Source organism: Eubalaena glacialis, chromosome 5, assembly GCF_028564815.1.
Source record: "Eubalaena glacialis isolate mEubGla1 chromosome 5, mEubGla1.1.hap2.+ XY, whole genome shotgun sequence".
Taxonomy (NCBI): domain Eukaryota; kingdom Metazoa; phylum Chordata; class Mammalia; order Artiodactyla; family Balaenidae; genus Eubalaena; species Eubalaena glacialis.
The window spans coordinates 150,446,749-150,465,973 of NC_083720.1; the positions used below are offsets into that span (position 1 = coordinate 150,446,749).

At 34.7% G+C, this 19,225-nt stretch overlaps 1 protein-coding gene and 1 pseudogene across 3 annotated transcripts in view; one reads left to right on the top strand and one right to left on the bottom strand.

The window, feature by feature from the left end:
* Positions 1-19,225, top strand: part of FSTL5 (follistatin like 5) — a 707,698-nt gene that overhangs the window by 117,708 nt on the left and 570,765 nt on the right. The gene's annotated exons all lie outside the window — the stretch shown is intronic.
* Positions 624-1,750, bottom strand: LOC133092796 (cytochrome b-like; annotated as a pseudogene).

Consider the following 19,225-nt stretch of genomic DNA (forward strand, 5'->3'; position numbering starts at 1 on the left):
CCATCGAGATGTCTTATTTACGGGGAAAGAGTGGGCGATTTTAGGTGAGATGGCCCTGAAGTGAGAACCAGATGTCTGATAAAGTTCACCAATAGAAACCCCCAAAAGTTATGGGCCCGGAGAGAGAAGAGGGACACCTGCCAAGCGGGTTGATGGTTTCACGAGGCCTGGTGATTAAGCTTGTGATGTAATGGACTGGATATGCATGTTGACTGGAATTGATTTGACTTAATGCACTGTGTATGATTAATAACCTGTATGTACTATGCAATGCTAATAATATAATGTACATGCTTATAAGCATGGGGTAAATAGTGTAATGTACGATTATACATATAATGTAATATGTATGTATAAGATGTATGTACTCATTAATGTGGTGGCGCAAATATGCACGATGTACATAGTAGTATGTGATAAAACGGACTGCTTTAATACTGACATAGTACATAATAATTTTGTAAATGTCTTCTAATATAATTTCAGGGGATAGTTTAAGTAGAATTTCAGCTTTGGGTGCTGGCAGTGAAGTTTAGGGCTTCTTCCTTGAGTCTTAGGGAGGTGTGTCGTTCTCCTTTTCTGGTTTACAAGACCAGGGAAATGTGTTACACTACAAATACTCTTCATTTCAGGAAATTGTTTTCAATGATGCTAGTTACTGGCATTAGCACTAAAATTAAAAGAAAGTATAAAATAGATGCGAGTTGTCTGATAATGATGAAGGGGTGTTCTATGGGTTGTCCTCCAACCCATGTTAGTGTTAGTAGATCTGCCACTAGCCCTCAAAATAAGAACTGGCTGAGAGGGCGGAATATTATGCTTCGCTGTTTGGATGTGTGGAGTATTGGGATGAATGCTAGAATCAGTATTGAGAGTAATAGGGCTAAGACTCCTCCTAGTTTGTTGGGGATTGATCGTAGAATTGCATATGCGAATAGAAAATGTCACTCTGGTTTGATGTGTGGTGGTGTGTTAAGTGGGTTTGCCGGGGTGTAGCTGTAGGAGTCGCCTAGCAAGTTGGGTGAAAATAAGACTAGTATTAGTGAGGCTAGGATTAGTAGTAGGGCACATAGGATATCTTTGATTGTGTAATAAGGGTGGAATGGAATTTTGTCTGTGTCGGATGGGATTCCTGTGGGGTTGTTGGATCCTGTTTCGTGGAGGAATAGTAGGTGGACAGCTGCTAGTGCTGTACTGATGGAGGGAAAATGAAGTGAAAAGTGAAGAATCGTGTGAGTGTTGCTTTGTCTATGGAAAAGCCGCCTCAGATCCATTCAACAAGAGTGGTGCCGGTGTACGGGATTGCTGACAGTAAGTTTGTAATAACTGTCGCTCCTCAGAATGATATTTGTCCTCATGGTAGTACAGAGCCTATGAATGCAGTGGCTATGACTGTAAGCAGTAGAATAATTCCAATGTTTCATGTTTCTTGAAAGGCATAGGATCCATAATATAGGCCACGTCCTACGTGAAAGTAAAGGCAGGTAAAGAACATGGAAGCTCCGTTTGCATGTATCAAATGATTCATCCGTAGTTGATGTCTCGACAGATGTGTGTTACTGATGAGAAGGCAGTTGTGTCTGGTGTGTAGTGTATTGCTAGGAATAGGCCTGTTAGGATTTGTAGCATCAGGCAGATGCCTAGTAAAGAGCCAAAGTTATCATGATGAGACGTTTGATGGGGCTGGGAGGTCGATAAATGTATTGTTGATGATTTTTATCAGTGGGTGAGTTTTTCGGATGTTGGTCATTGATGTTCTTATAGTTGAATGACAATGATGATTTTTCATGTCATTGGTCATGGTTGGAATCCATGTGAGAATAATGATGACATGTATTTTTTTAAGTGTTATTTTTGTGATCAGTTTTGTGGAGGCTTCTTATATATATATATATAGAGAGAGAGAGAGAGAGAGAGAGAGAGAGATGTATATTTATACATCTATATCTATCCCTCTCTATATATACATGCACACATCAGTCTTCTTTATCCATTCATCTGTTGAGGACATTTAGGGTGCTTGCATATCTTGGCAATTGTAAATAATGCTGCTATGAACATCGAGGTACATGTATCTTTTTGAATTAGTGTTCTTGGTTGTTTTGGATATATACCCAGGAGTGGAATTGCTGGGTTATAATGTAGTTCTATGTTTAGTTTTTGGAGAAACCTCCATACTTTTTTCCACAGTGGCTGCACCAATTTACATTCCCACTAACAGTGTACAAGTGTTCCTTTTTCTTCACATCCTCTCCAACATTTGTTATTTGTGTTCTTTTTGATGATGGCCATTCTTTCAAGTGTGGGGTGATATCTCATTGTGGTTTTGATTTACATTTTCCTGATGATTAATGATGTTGAGCATCTTTTCATGTCCCTGTTGACCATCCACATTTTCTCTTTGGAAAACTGTCTATTCAATTCTTCTGCCAATCTTTTAATTGGGTTGTTTATTTTTTTGATTTTCAGTTGTATGGGCTGTTTATATATGTTGGATATTAATTCCTTATCAGTTCATATCATTTGCAAATATTTTCTTCTATTCAGTTGGTTGTCATTTCATTTTGTCAATGGTTTCCTTTGCTGTGCAAAAGCTTATAAGTTTAATTAGATCTCATTGTTTATTTTTGTTTTTATTTCCATTACTGTAGGAGATGAATCCAAAAAGATATTGCTGTGATTTATGTCAAAGAGTGTTGTATATTTTCCTCTAGAAGTTTTATAGTATCCAGTCTTACGTTTAGGTCTTTAATACATTTTGAGTTTATTTTTGCACATGGTGTTAGAGAATGTTTTAATTTCATTCTTTTACATGAAGCTGTCCAGTTTTCCCAGCACCACTTATTGAAGAGACTTTTCTCCATTGTATATTCTTACCTCATTTTTCATAGATTAATTAACAATAAGTGTGTGTTTATTTCTGGGATTTCTATCCTGTTCCATTGATCTATGTGTCTGTTTTTGTGCCAGTACCATACTGTTTTGATTACTGTAGCTTTATAGTATAGTCTGAAGTCAGGGATCCTGATTCCTTCAGCTCTGTTCTTCTTCCTCAAGATTGTTTTGTCTATTTGGAATCATTTGTGTCTCCATACAAATTTTAAAATCATCTGTTCTACTTCTGTAAAAAAAAAAAAAATGCCATTGGTATTTTGATAAGGATTGCACTGAATCCCTACAGATTGCCTTGGGTAGTATAGTCATTTTATCACTGTTCATTCTTCCAATCCAAGAACACAGTATATCTTTCTATCAGTTTGTGTCATTTTCTATTTCTTTCATCAGTGTTTTATAGTTTTTGGAGTACAGGTCTTTCATCTTCTTAAGTATGTTTATTCCTATGTATTTTATTCTTTTTGGTGCAATGGTAAATGGGATTGTTTTCCTAATTTCTTTTTCTGATGCTTCACTGTTAGTGTATAGCAGTGCAAGATATTTCTGTGTATTAATTTTGTATCCTGCAACTTTACCAAATTCATTGCTGAGCTCTATTAGTTTTCTGGTGTTGTCTTTAGGATTTTCTATGTATAGTATCATGTCATCTACAGACAGTGACAGTTTTACTTCTTCCTTTTTAATTTGAATTATTTTTATTTCTTTTTCTTCTCTGATTGCTGTGGCTAGAACTTCCAAAACTATGTTGAATAAAGTGGTGAGAGTGGGTGTCCTTGTCTTATTCCTGATCTTAGAAGAAATGCTTTCAGCTTTTCACCATTGAGTATGAGGTTAGCAGAGGGTTTGTCATATATGACCTTTATTATTTTGAGGTATGTTCCCTTGCACTGCATATATCTTGCACTGCTATACACTAACAATGAAGCATCAGAAAAAGAAATAAGGAAAACAATCCCATTTACCATTGCATCAAAAAGAATAAAATACGTAGGAATAAACATACTTAAGAAGATGAAAGACCTGTACTCCAAAAACTATAAAACACTGATGAAAGAAATAGAAAATGACACAAACTGATGTGATGTCCACTTCCTGGAGACTTTTTATCATAAATGAATTTCGAATTTTATCAAAAGCTTTTTCTCCATCTATTGAGATGATCATATGGTTTTTATTCTTCAGGTTGTGAATATGGTGTTTTAAATAATACACTTGACACTTGGGGTGGGAAATATTTCTAGGTATTATGTTTAAAAGTAAATTTTCTATAAAATACAGCAACAACATTTATTTCAAAATTTATCTGTAAAGCAGGAGCAATGTAAATATATATTTAGAGTTTAATATTTTTTGATATATATTTCCCCTTAACAATTAGACTGTTATAATTTCTTTCCTTTACTAATATACTAAAAAGTACTTATTTCTCTTATATTTGTAAAATTTGAATTCACAAAATTATTTTCCAGTATTCCACTCCTTCAGCATTTACCTTCTTAGCTAAAGACCAATTTCATAATATTTGAAAATATAAGTCTTGAACTTTAAAAGCAATGGAATAATATTGCTCTATAGCACTTTTGTTTAGGTTTAGTCACTTGATCATTTGACAAATCATTTTTTAAATCTTTATATTCTTTTGTAAGAAAACTATTTTTTAATATATGAATACAATAGTACATATTTATTTTCCAGGATAAAGAATGTGTGTGTGTGTATATATATATATATAACTTAACTAGTTGACCCTCCAAAAACAAACTTATTATTAAATCTCTCCATGCAATTTCTTTTATATGGTACAAAAAGCCAAAGACCTAACTATTTAAGCTCCCATTTGCATGAATGAATCAATTGTCTGAATTGGCTGGTTATTAATCCAAAAGCAATTCAATCAAATCACCTTTCAGCTATATACTTGCACATTTATTGTAAAGAAAATTTGCTGTGGATACTTGTTAAAAGTGGCAAGCCTCTATTACAGACTATTTCAATAGGAGTCAAAGCCTGTTGCAATAAGTGAGAGAGACTGAACTTAACTCCACCTAAACAAAAGGATTTTAAATGGTGGAGTGAGGTAGTGGAAAAGAACATGAGACTGGGAGATAAGGGGACAATCTTTCTTGATTACATTTCAAAGAGATGATTCCCAGGTCCTTAGGAATGACATTCCTGGGTTGTAGATTTACATATCAAAGTAGAAGAGAAAGAAATTATAATTGAAAGTTTTCTAAAGTAAATTCTGCAAGAAAAGGGAGGTCAGAGGCCTATATGCAGGGAAAAACCTGTCTAAAATTCACCATGCATACAGGAATGTTAAAGCCATCTTTTTCACAAAGATGTACGGAACATTGTGGAAATTCTTATGCAAAGGGTAGACAGAGTTTCTTGTTTTGAGTAGCTTTAGATGAAGGATTGTTACAGCCATCCAACTCTGTTTCTTGTATAGTTCTAACTGGAGGTCTTGTGGCTTCTACTTGTGGCCACTGCTGCTTCAATCTTAACTGTTAAGGGTGATGCAGACCCTGTGATCCACATTCACATTCACACAGTTACATATACATGCACACACGTGTGCACACACGTATATACACATATATGTTAAATAAAAAATATTTGTCATTTGTATTAAGGTGTATTTGACTTGCCTTCGATTGAAGGAAATTTCCATTGTAAGGAGCATGTATATAATAACTCTGTTATCTACAGTACTGCTATATATGCAGAAGATATTTAGGAATTTTACAAAGGTTACTTAAGTTCTTTAGACATTTATATCGGATATGTGTTCATCCTGCATTCCCTCCTCATTGATCCCTGTAAGCTATTCTCTGTCAACTGTATGCATTTATGCTACACATCTTAAGATATATTCTAAAAAAATAAGGAAAAATCTATTAAAACATAAAAATTTTATATGCAAAATATATTGTGTTTAATTCATCAAATAAATTATATGATGAAAATTGTGTTTCTAAATATATTTTTAAATCTGTGAGGACCTTATTAGTTCAAAATAATTCTAAAAAATTAATATAGCTACTTCATTTGCTCCTCACCAAGGTAATAATAAAAAGTTAAATAAAACATTGTAAAACTATAAAATAAAAAAACAATATACATCTGTCTGACTCATCCCATGAAAGATCTAATTAGCATGTGTTTTGACTATATTCACATAACTTTTATTGAAGTGGTGACTTCACACTTTAAAAATAATTGCCTACTAAAACATGGTACATATTTTTAACTGTAAAAATGATTCCCCTGTCATAACATCTATCCCAAGAGAGTGATTTTTGTGATGTTAAAAATATTTTCTAATTAGCAAAAGATATTCTTCTCAAAGTTAATATGTATTCCTTATTTATAATCAAACCTTCAAGTCATGCAAAAATACAGCTATATAGTGCGATAATAGTAGGAAGCAAATAAAGATGGCCTATTTATCAAACAACAATCTGGGCCAATGGTTCCAAAGTGGGGAGAGAACACACCAGGTGGTACAAACCGGATGCATTTGGATGCAAGAAAAAACAAGATGCTGTAGGCAAGTGTTATTAAATTATTTTTAATATGATTATTTTTATATGTTATTTTATATGCCAGTAGGTGTGTAGAGCATGGACTAAACAAAGAGACAGGGAAAGCAGGTGAGGGGGCAGTTGTGTGAAATATGAATTATTTGAAATATGAAATATGAAATATGAATTATGAAATATGAATTATGCCTAAATTATGGCAGTAGCAATGAAGTTTGAGCAGAGAGAGAGAGCTGAAGACTGATGAAGAAGTTAGAGTCAATGGTGAATATTTGGATGTGAAAGGACAGGAAGAGATGCTGTAGATGACGTACAGGTGCCTGGATATTTGCCAAGCATTGTGATGATGGATCTGGAAAGAAAAACAAGTTCTGGAGTGTAATTTCATTGAGATTTCACTGGTGAGCAGCCTTAGTTCAAGGCACCTGCAGGCCACTCACTGAAGTCAGATAATTCATGGTTAAAGTGTGGCTTGGCCATATGCAGGTTATATTACCTTGGACAACGTATTTAATATCTTTGAGTCTTAGTTCCCTTGATGTTTGATGGAGACTGTAATCACTAGTTCATACAACTATTCTCAGGATTGAATTCAGTAGCAAAAGGTACCTTTTCCTAGGCACAAGGCTTTACCTCTCTGGTGTTTTGGGGCTTTGATTAGCAAATAATCCTGTTACTGCATTAATTCCCATCTTGCTAATAAAGTGGTTTTATATCCATGAGGTAACTGAGTAGTAGACAGTCTTTTGGGGAGAGCAAAAGGCTTTAGACTCTGAGGAGATCTGAAGAGTGGTACGGGCCCCCAGAGAGTTCTGGCTAACTCAGACAAGCAGTACATTTTCATTAGATATTAAAATGAATATTAATCCAACAGAAAAAGCACATTACATGTTAATAGATATTTGGGAAACTGCCAACATATGTAGAGAAATATTTAGAGAATATAAATTAATAATGCGTTAGCAACCTAATGGTCTGTATCCTAACATATTTTTGATGTGATACACTATCTTTTGTACAAAAGCACTGATCAGAGTGCTAATTATTGCATTCTAGGTGCTGACAAGAGAATAACTCTGGTCCCTCTGCTTAAGGCTGATAAGAACAATCTTCCCTTTGGGTACTAAGAGAGCAGTTTTTCAGGGAAGATTGGTACATAAAGGATGTTGTTGATACATAAAGATTTGACCCAATAATAGCAAGCCAAGTACAGTCTCTAGTGATAGACTGTCTGATTTGGAATCCTGATTCCATTGCTTCCTCACTCTGCGAAGTTGGGCAAGTCACTTTTTTTCTTTGCAACAGGAAATAATTTCAAATTTATCTGAGGGAGTGGTTATGAGTAGCCAATGCTAAGTGTGCGCAGTCCTATCCTATATATATCCTATATATATATATATATCACATCTTCCTTATCTACTTGGCTATGGATGGGCACTTAGGTTGCTTCCATATATTAGTTATTGTAAATAAGGCTGCGATGAACATAGGGGTTCATATATCTTTTCCGATTAGTGTCTCTTTTTTTCCTTTGTGTAAATATCCAGAAGTTAAATTGCTGGATCACATGGCAGTTCTATTTTTAATTTTTTGAGGAATCTCCATACTGTTTTCCAGAGAGGCTGCACCAATTACATTCCCACCAACAGGCACAAGGGCTCTTTTTCTCCACATCCTCACCAAAACTTGTTATTTGTTGTCTTTTTGATGATAACCATTCTGACAGCTGTGAGGTGGTATCTCATGGTTTTGATTTGCATTTCCCTAATGATTAGTGAAGTGGAGCATCTTTTCATGTGTCTGTTGGCCATCTGTACATCGTTTTTGTCCATTCAGGTCTTCTGCCCATTTTTTAAATGGTTTTTCTTTATTTGTTTATTTTTGATGTTGAGTTACCTGAGTTCTTTGTATATTTTGGATATTAACACCTAATTAGTTATATCATTTGCAAGTATGTTCTCCCATTCAGTAGACTCCTTTTTCATTTTGTTGATAGTTTCCTTCATTGTGCAAAAGCTTCTAAGTTTAATTAGGTCCCAATTTTTTATTTTTACCTTTATTTTCCTTGCCTGAGGAGGCATATCCAAAATAATATTGCTAAGACCGATGTCAAAGAGTGTACTGCCTATGTTTTCTCCTAGGAGTTTTATGATTTCAGGTATTACATTTAAGTGTTTAAGCCATTTTGAATTTACTGTTGTATATGGTGTGAGGAAATAGTCCAGTTTGATTCTTTTATATATAGCTGTCCAGTGTTCCAACACAGTTTATCGAAGAGACTGCCTTTTCCTCATTGTATATTCCTCCCTCCTTTGTCATAAATTAGTTTACAGTCTAAGTGTGGTTCATTTCTGGTCTCACTATTCTGTTCCATTGATCTATGTGTCTGTTTTTGTGCCAGTATCATACTGTTTTGACTACTGTAGTTCTGTAGTGTAGTCTGAAGTTAGAAAAACGTGACACCTCAAGTATTTGGTCTTCTTTCTCAATATTGTTTTGGCTACTCAGGCTCTTTTTGTTCCCATACCTATTTTAGAATTCTTCGTTCTAGTTCTGTGAAAATTTCCTTTGGAAGTTTGATAGGACATGCTTTGAATGTGTAGATTGCCTTGGGGATTAAGATCATTTGAACAATATTAATTCTTCCAATCCATGAGCTCAGTATATCTTTCCATTTATTTGTGTCATTTTCAATTTATTTTACCAATATGGTAGTAGTCTTCTGAATTCAAGTGTTCCTTGGTTAGATTTATCCCTATGTAATTTATTCTTTTTTGATGCAATTGTAAATGGAATTGTTTTCTTAATTTCTTTTTGGTAACATTGTTGGTGTATGGAAATGAACAGATTTCTGTACATTAATTTTGTATCCTGCAACTTTAGTGAATTTATTTATTAGTTCTAATAGTATTTTGCTGGTGCCGTAGGAATTTTCTATATATAGTTTCATGTCATCTGTAAAGAGACATGGTTTTACATCTTTCTTTTCAAATTGGGTCCCTTTTATTTCTTTTCCTTGACTGATATCTGTTGCTAAGACTTCCAATCCTGTGTTGAATAAAAGTGAGAGTGGGCATCCTTGTCTTGTTTCTGATATTAGAGGAAATTCCATCAGCTTTTCACCATTAAGTATGATATTAGCTGTAGGTTTGACATATGTGACCTTTATTAAGTTGAGGTATAATTCCTCTATACTCACTTTGCTGAGAGTTTTTATCATAAATATATGTTAAATTTTGTCAAAAGCTTTTTCTGCAACTATTGAGATGATCATATTATTTTTATTCTTAAATTTGCTAATATGGTGTATCATGTTGTTTGATTTGCAAATATTTACATCCCTGGGATAAATCATACTTGCTCATGTTGTATGACTCTTTTAATGTAATGTTGAATTAAGTTTACTGATATTTTGTTGAGGATTTTTGCATCTATGTTTATCAGTGATGTTAGCCTATTATTTATTTTTTTGTGGTGTTTTTTTCTTTTTTTATTATCATGATGATGTTCGCCTCATAAAATGAGTTTGGAAGTGTTCCCTCCTCTTGAAATTTTTGGAATACTTTGGGAAAGACAGATGTTAACTCTTCTTTAAGTATTTTGTAGTATTAACCTATTAAGCCATCAGATCCTAGGCTTTTGTTTGTTGGGAGATTTTTGATTATTGATTTCATTTTATTACTGGTAATCTATACATGTTTTCTATTTCTTCTTGATTCATTCTTCATTGTATTTTTCTAGGAATTTATCCATTTCTTCTAGGCTATCTACTTTTTGGTGTATAATTGTTCACAGCAATCACTTATAATCCTTTGGATTTCTGTGTGTTTAACATCTTTTCATTTGATTTTATTGATTTGGACCATCTCTCTTTTTTTCTGGGTAAGTCTGGCTAAAGGCTTATAAATTTTGTTTTTTTGTAGCAGTAGTTAGTTTCATTGATAGACTCTATTTTTTTTTTCTCTATTTCATTTATTTCTGCTCTGATCTTTATTATCTTTTTCCTTCTACTACCTTTGGGCTTTGTTCTTTTTATAGTTCCTTTAGGTGTAAGGTTAGATTTTTTACTTAAGATTTTTTTTGTTGTTTCCTGAGGTAGGCTTGTGTCACTATATACTTCCCTCTTAGAACTATTTTTGCTGCATCCCATAGATTTTGGATCATTATGTTTCCATTTTCATTTGTCTCTGGTTACTTTTTAATTTTTCCTTTGATTTCTTCTTGACCCACTGGTTGTTTATTAGCATATAGTTAACCCTCTTTGTGTTTGCTTTTTCTGCAGTTTTTTTCCTTTAATTGATTTCTAGTCTCATACCATTGTGGTCAGAGAAGATGCTTGATATGATTTCAGTCTTTTTAAGTTTACCGAGACGTGTATTGTGGCCCAGGATGTGATCTATCCTAGACAATGTTTCATGTGCACTTGAAAAGAATGTGTATTCTTCTGTTGGGGGGTATAATGTCCTGTATGTATTTATTTAGTACATTTTGTATAATGTGTGCTTAAGGCCAGTTATTCCTTATTGATTTTTGGTCTAGTTGATCTGTCCATTGATGTAAGTAGAGTGTTAAAAGTCCTTTATTATTATTCTGTTACTGTCAATTTCTCATTTTATGATTGTTAAGTTTTGCTTTATGTAATTAGGTGTTCCTATTTTGGGTGCATTTATACTTATGTTATATTCTCTTGTTGGATTAGTCCCTTTATCATTATGTAATGTCCATCTTTTTTTCTTATTAAAGTCTTTGTTTTAAATTCTGTTTTGTCTAATATAAGTATTGTTTCCCCAGCTTTCTTTTCATTTCCATTTGCACAGAATATCATTTTCCATCCTATCACTTTCAGTCTGTGTGTCTTTAGAGCTGAAGGGAGTCTCCTGTAGGTAGCATAAATATGAGTCTTGTTTTTGTTTTGTTTTGTTTTTTAATTTATTCAGCCACTCTATGTGTTTTAATTGGAGCATTAAAATTGTGGTCTTTTTTATTCCACTTAGGAAGGTCCCTTTAACATTTCTTGTAAATCCAGGTGAGTGGCACTGAACTCTTAGCTTTTGCTTGTCTGTAAAACTCTTTATCTCTCTGTCAGATCTGAATGATAACCTTGCCACATACAGTATACCTGGTTGAAGGTTTTTTCTTTCATCATTTTGGCTATGTTATTACAATCCCTTATGGCCTGCAAATTTTCTGCTGAAAAGTCAGAGAGTTCCCTTTTAAGTATCTAGTTGAATTTCTCTTGCTACTTTTAATATTCTCTCTTTCTTTATAATTTCTGCCATTTAAATTATAATGTATCTTGTTGTGGTCCTCTTTGTATTCATCTTGTTTGGGACTCTCTGTGCTTCCTGAAACTGATGTCTATTTCCTTCCCCAAGTTAGGGAAGTTTTTATTTATTATTTTTTCAAATAAATTCTCTCCCATTTTCTTCTTTTCTCTTCTACTTCTGGGACCCCTATAATGCAAACGTTAGCATATTTGATGTCATCACAGAGGTTTCTTAAGCTATCCTCATTTTTTAAAGTTATTTTTTCTCCTTCTGTTCAGTTTGGGTGATATCTACTAATTTGTCTTCCAGTTTACTGATCCATTCCTCTGTACCATCTTGTCTACTGTTGATTTCTTCTAGTGTATTTTTTTTTAATTTATGTTACTCTTTTCTTCAGCTCTATTTGGTTTTTCATTATATTTTTTAAATCTTTATTAAAATTCTCTTGTGTTCATCCATTCTTCTGCCAAGTTTGTTAAGCAACTTTATGTTCCTTCAACTCTTTATCAGGTAGGTTGCTTATCTCTTCTTTGTTTATTTATTTTTTCTGCAGTCTTGTCTTCTTCCTTCATTTGGAGCATATTCCTCTTTCTTCTCATTTTGCCTAACTCATTATGTTTGTTTCTATGTATCAGAGAGGTTGGTTATGTTTCCCAATCAATCGTGGTGAAGTAACCTTGTTTTGGATATGTCCTTTGGGGCCTAGCAACACTCTCCCCTCTGATCCTGAGAACTATATGCTCTAGGGGTGCCCTTCACATGGACTGTGGGGTCATTCTGTTGTGGTGGGGCTGAGGAAGGTGGGCACACTGGTCTGGTTGACTTTCAGCCCTGCTGTCTTTGGTGGCTGCCAGCCCATTGGTGGATGGGGCTTAGTCCTGGCATGGTTGGTTGCATAGCGTAGGGAGTCCCAGAGCTGGTGCTGGCCACTGGTGGGCATGGCTGGGTCCTAGCATGGCTGGCAGCAGGGTCCTTGGGGTCCCTAGGCTGATATAGATCTCTGTTGGGCCTCTGATCCCCAGACACTAATAGGCTACAGGAAGGACTCCAAAATGGTGCTTGCCGGCACCACTGTCCTCGTGGAAGAAGGAGCTCCATAAAACGGCTGCCTCCAGAGTCTGTGCCCTCAGGTAGCATCCCAATTGTCTCCTGCTTCTCTGGGAAGCTCTCCAAGATCAGCCAGTGTGTCTGAGCCAGGTTCCTTTCAAATGACAGCCTCTGCAGTCTGACTTGGAACATATGAGATTTTTAGTGCACCTTTTGAGAGCAATGTCTCTGTTTCCTACAGCCCCCCAGCTCCCACGCACAAGCAACACTGGCCTTCAAAGCTGGACATGCTTCCTGATTGCAGGTTCCCTAAGCCATGGAGCCTGATGTGGGGCTCGGACCCCTTTCTCCCTGAGGAGAATCTCTGCAATTGTGATTATCCTCCTGTTTGTTTGTGGGCTGTCTACCTGTGGGTGGTCTATATGTGGTCTCTGACACTCCCACCCATCTCTTTGTCATTCCTTCTTTATACCTTCGGTTGTGGAAAGTGTTTTCTGCTGGCCTTCATGTCATTTTCATAGACAATTGCTCTGTAAATGGTTGTAATTTTGGTGTGCCCACGGGAGAAGGGGTCTCAGAGTCTTCCTACTCCACCATCTTGGCCACGTTTAATAACCTGTCATCTTATTACACAAATTGTTAATATTTGAATCAATTATATATTCCAAGTAAAACAACTGTCTGACACACAGGCATGTGCATACCATGCACACACACACACATACATGTTCACAGAAGCCAAAAATCAGGTGAAAATAAATTTAGTGTTAGTTTTATTCACTACTCCTCCCCCCCCTTGCCACAAAAAGGCATTCCACTAAGGTACTCTTTTTTTTTTTTTAATATTTATTTATTTGTCTTCATTGGGTCTTAGTTGTGGTACATAGGATCTTTGTTGCAGCATGAGGGATCTTTTGTTGCAGCATGCAGGCTTCTCTAGTTGCGGCATGTGGGTTTCTCTCTAGTTGTGGTGCACGGGCTCCAGAGGGCTCAGGCTCAGTAGTTGCAGTTCGCAGGCTCAGTTGCTCCACGGCCTGTGGGGTCTTAGTTCCCCGACCAAGGATCGAACCCTCACCCCCTGCATTGGAAGGCGGATTCTTAACCACTGGATCACCAGGGAAGTTCTCCTATTGCACATTTAATACATTACAATATAGTGTAAGCATACCTTTTTTCTTTCTGGTTTATTTCTCTAGCTTTATTTCTTTTTTAAAAAAAATTTATTGGAGTATAGTTGCTTTACAATATTGTGTTAGTCTATACTGTACAGCAAAGTGAATCAGCTATATGTATACATATATCCCCTCTTTTTTGGATTTCCTTCTCATTTAGGTCACCACAGAGCACTGAGTAGAGTTCCCTGTGCTATACAGTAGGTTCTCATTAGTTGTCTCTTTTATACATAGTATCAATAGTGTATATATGTCAATCCCAATCTCCTAATTCATCCCACCCCCCCTTCCCCTTTGGTATCCATGTGTTTGTTCTCTACATCTGTGTCTCTATTTCTGCTTTGTAAATATGATTGTCCATACCAATTTTTCAGATTCCACACATATGCATTAATATACAATATTTGTTTTTCTCTTTCTGACTTAGTTCACTCTGTATGACAGTCTCTAGGTCCATCTGTGTCTCTACAATTGACCCAATTTCATTCCTGTTTATGGCTGAGTAATATTCCATTGTATATATTTACCACGTCTTCTTTATCCATTCCTCTTTTGATGGACATTTAGGTTGCTTCCATATCCTGGCTATCGTAAATAGTGCTGCAGTGAACATTGGGGTGCATGTGTCTTTTTGAATTATGGTTTTCTCTGGGTATATGCCCAGTAGTGGGATTGCTGGGTCACTTGGTAGAGTATTCTTAATTCAAAAGCCAGATTCCTTGAAAAGAGTTGTTCTTTTGTGAGCCTGTAATAAGGTATGAGAAAGTCCTATAATCACACAGCTTTAAAGTCTTTGATTTCTATATACACCAAGAGCAAAAAAAAAAAATGTATACTGTTTTTCCATTTACTTTTGAGTAATTTTCATTATGATTAAAACATATGCAAAGGTAAAATTCATTTCATACTTTTGAAAAGGACACTGTTTCCCAGTTATAAATTATATTATAATTTTTCAAAGAAATCACACAATTTATCAAATGCCTCATATGCAACTTACATAATTTTTCTTGTTCTTTTTTAGTTGATATTGTTGTATTCAGTAATAAAGTTAACTCATAAACCATTCAATTTTCTTTTTTTTGAAGCATAATCTACTAAGAGCCTTTGGAAATGAGTTCATTTATATGAGTGTCATGACTATTTTTTCAAGTTTTACATCAACCATATCACTGAATTATTGAAAAAATAATTATTGACAATTTTTTTGAAGTCTTGGTTTACATTTGACATTCAAGCCATGGAGTCACCACTTGATATCAAATAAGGCATCATAATGCCTTATTTCTAGAAAACAAAAGAAAACAAAACACACACACACACACACACACACACACACAAACTGTGAGACATATTGAAACATATCTATACATGAATACCTAAGACATCTCAAACTTATCCTATCCAACCCAGAATACTTCTTCCTTCTCTTGGTATCTTCATCTTCTCAATTTTCTTCTCCTTCCTTCCATGTGCTCAGTCAAATCTTGCATCAACTTTGAATCCTCTCTTTCACTAGGTCACTCTCTCTATATCAGAGCTCTACGATGCCCCACACCTCTGTTTCTACTGCTTTTGTATCTCCGCTTAGAAGTTTATCCCAATTACTCACTACCTGCCTGCATTTTCTTCCCTTCAAACTCTTCTCAGCCCAGCAGCCAGAAGGATTCCTACAGAGTCACGCTGCTCAAACCACTCTTATGGCTCTCTACCTGCCTAAAGGCCAAAGACCTAAAATTACTCACATGGCCCTGTGAAATGTGTTCCTGCCTCTACATCTCTGACCTCAGCCAGTATCACTTTCTTTTCACTCATGTTGCTCCTGCCTCACCCCCCTTGCTGCTTCTTGAGCAAGAACATATCCGACAGTCTCTTCCTGGGGTCTTTGCACTCCATTCTCCCTCTTTCTGAAACACTCTTCCTTACTTCCTCACTTGTCCACATGGTTTATTCTTTTATATCATTGATGTCTGTCCATGCTTAAAGGCCAACTTCTCCATGAGGTCTACTCTGACCCTTCTATTAAAAACTGAAACTTCCCATTCTAGTACTTCTTCTCCTCTAACCCTGCTTTCTCTTTTGCTGTGGCCTTATAAACTTTTAACGAACTATATCTTTTATTTGTTTATCCTGTTAATGTCTGCTTCCTTCACTAAAATGTGAGTTATGTGAGGACAGGGTTTCCATCTTTTTGGGTTGCTTCTGTATGCCCTATCTCTAGAATATTAGTATGTAGTAGATCTTTGATAAATATTTTTAATGAGTTAATAATGCAGGAGCTTGACTTGTACTTCTATCTTAAACTATTTGATAGAATACATGAAAAAAATTTCTACAAATAATTATCTTCTAACAGAAACATTGAGCTAAGTAAGAGAAAGAACATGCAGAGTTGAGGATAGTTCATGATGGAGCCACAAAAATAGGTTCACAACTTTGATACTCCTAGTTCTCCAGGAACTCAGTTTTTCTGCTTTCCCAAAGCTCAATTATCCTAGGTATAAAATTAGATGCAGATTATGAATTGGCATTGGTTATTCAGTAGATATGAGAGAAAACAATACATTATTTGAATTAATTTACATTAAGATAAAATTATATGAAATTAAAACATGGTATTTCCAATTTGAATATATTAAATAGCCCTTTTATTTTTGTGCCTTGATGGTATTTCCAAATCAGTAACAGTGTAATAAATTTTGTTGGGAAATCAGTGTTGGCAACTTGATCCACATCTAGAGAATTTTTTTTTTTTTTTTTACGAAGTCTATTTCTATTCACTCACTTCTGGGATTCCATTGCTAATAACATCCTGCTAGTAGCTGCTATATTCTGATCTCCAGGTGAGTGAAGCCAGCAAGTTTGGGCATGTACATCTAACACCTAGCTAGAGGGAATAATTATTTGTTAGCTGTGATTCAATTTTAAAACTTTGTGTGTCGTGCCTCACATATTTCATTCATTGGAAAGTGTTCAGAAGTGAGAGTATTATTCAATTTATTTTCAACTAAGGTTATGACGATTCATAGGGAATTAAGTTTAAAATGTTTACTCAGGAAAAGAATAAGATTATACTTTAAGCTAAAAACTAAATGGCCTTTCATTGTAGTACCTATCATATCATCCTATGAATTTTCATATCTATTTGTATTTCTCCCTGTATTTCTTAATGAGTTGGAATAGAAAGAAATTTACATAATGGTAATATAATTTATATGTACGTAAATTAATGTTAAAATTATAAAAGAAGAAGAATTGGTATATTTTATTACATTTTATTTATTATATTAACACATTTTTATTATACATATTTCATAACAAGGTAGTGTTAATAATTTATTCATATTTAAAAGTGTTTAAAATTTAAGTACCTTTATTGATCATGATTTTACAATATCATTTTCTTTGAAAATGCATCAAAAGAACCTAAAAAAAATAAACAAAATTAAGTACTTTTAAGAGTGTTTTGATAAAGAAGGCATTTTGTATATAATCCAATATATCTTTCTTGACAAAAATCCAACATATTAAATTCTTATCATGATATGACAGTCACTTAGAAACTGCTTTAATATTGATCATATAGCCTAAAGTCTTAAAACAGAGTTGACTAAACATGGACTCAGCCTCACTACTTTGAATATAATCCACTGGACTGTGTAGCATCTGAATTTTACCTTGTTTTATTTTGAATATTTAAATTTCACTTTAATTTAAAATTATGGAAGTACCTTCTCCAAAGTTATTTCCTATATATCTACATTTATTTAAAATGACTTTTAATTATTTATTGAGGTATAATTCAATTATAGAGGTTGTATGAGATTTTTAAAATTATTATTATATGTGTCTACCTTTATAGTATTGTACAGAGTATTTTCACTGCCCTAAAATTCCTTTGCATTCATTCCTGCCTATTCATTCTTCCCTCCCCTCTAACCCTTGACCACCACTAACCTTTTTAGTGTCTCCATAGTTTTGCCTTTTCCAGGTTTATATGGTTAGAATCACACAGTACCTAGGCTTTTCAGATTGACTTCTTTTACTTAGTTACATACATTTAAATTCCTCCATGTATTTTCATGACTTTATAGTTTATTTCTTCTTAGTGCTGAATAATATTCCATTGTCTGGATGGACCACAGTTTATTTGTCCATTCACCTACTGAAGTACATAATGGTTACTTCCAAGTTTTGGCAATTATGAATAAAGCTGCTGTAAACATATGGGGGCAGGTTTTGTCCTGTGAGCTTGACAACATATTGACACATACAACCATTATCCACATAATCAAGAGATATATGAATAAATATCTATCTACTTGTATATCAATCCCTATACCTATTTCTATATCTCTATCCACACACTTATATGTGAAATTTTTTATTTCTTATTTTCATGCACAGGTCTATGAGTTTTTTGTTGTTGTTTATAACTTTTACTTTTTAATTTAATTTTTACTGGAGTATAGTTGCTTTACAATGTTGTGTTAGCTTCTACAGTACAGCAAAGTGAATCAGCTATGTGTATACCTACATCCCCTTTTTTTTGGATTTCCTTTCCATTTAGGTCACCACAGAGCATTGAGTAGAGTTCCTTGTGCTATACAGTAGGTTCTCATTAGTTATCTATTTCATACATAATATCAATAGTGTATATATGTCAATCCTAATCTCCCAATTCCTCTCACCACCACCCCCTTCCCCCTTGGGATCCATACATTTGTTCTCTAAGTCTGTGTCTCTACTTCTGCTTTGCAAATAAGATCATCTATACCATTTTTCTAGATTCCACACACATGCGTTAATATGCTATATTTGTTTTTCTCTTTCTGACTTACTTCACTCTGTATGAAAGTCTCTAGGTCCATCCACATCTCTACAAATGACCAGTTTGGTTCCTTTTTATGGCTGAGTAATATTCCATTGTATATATGTACTATGTCTTCTTTATCCATTCCTCTGTTGATGGACATTTAGGTTGCTTCCATGTTCTGGCTATTGTAAATTGTGCTGCTATGAACATTGGGGTGCATGTATCTTTTTGAATTATGGTTTTCTCTGGGTAAATGCCCAGTAGTGGGATTGCCAGGTCATATGGTAGTTCTATTTTTAGTTTTCTAAGGAACCTCAATACTGTTCTCCATAGTGGCTGTATCAATTTACATTCCCACCAACAGTGCAGAAGGGTTACCTTTTCTCCACACCCTTTCCAGCATTTATTGTTTGTAGAATTTTTGATGATGGCTATTCTGACCGGTGTGAGGTGATACTTCATTGCAGTTTTGATTTGCATTTCTCT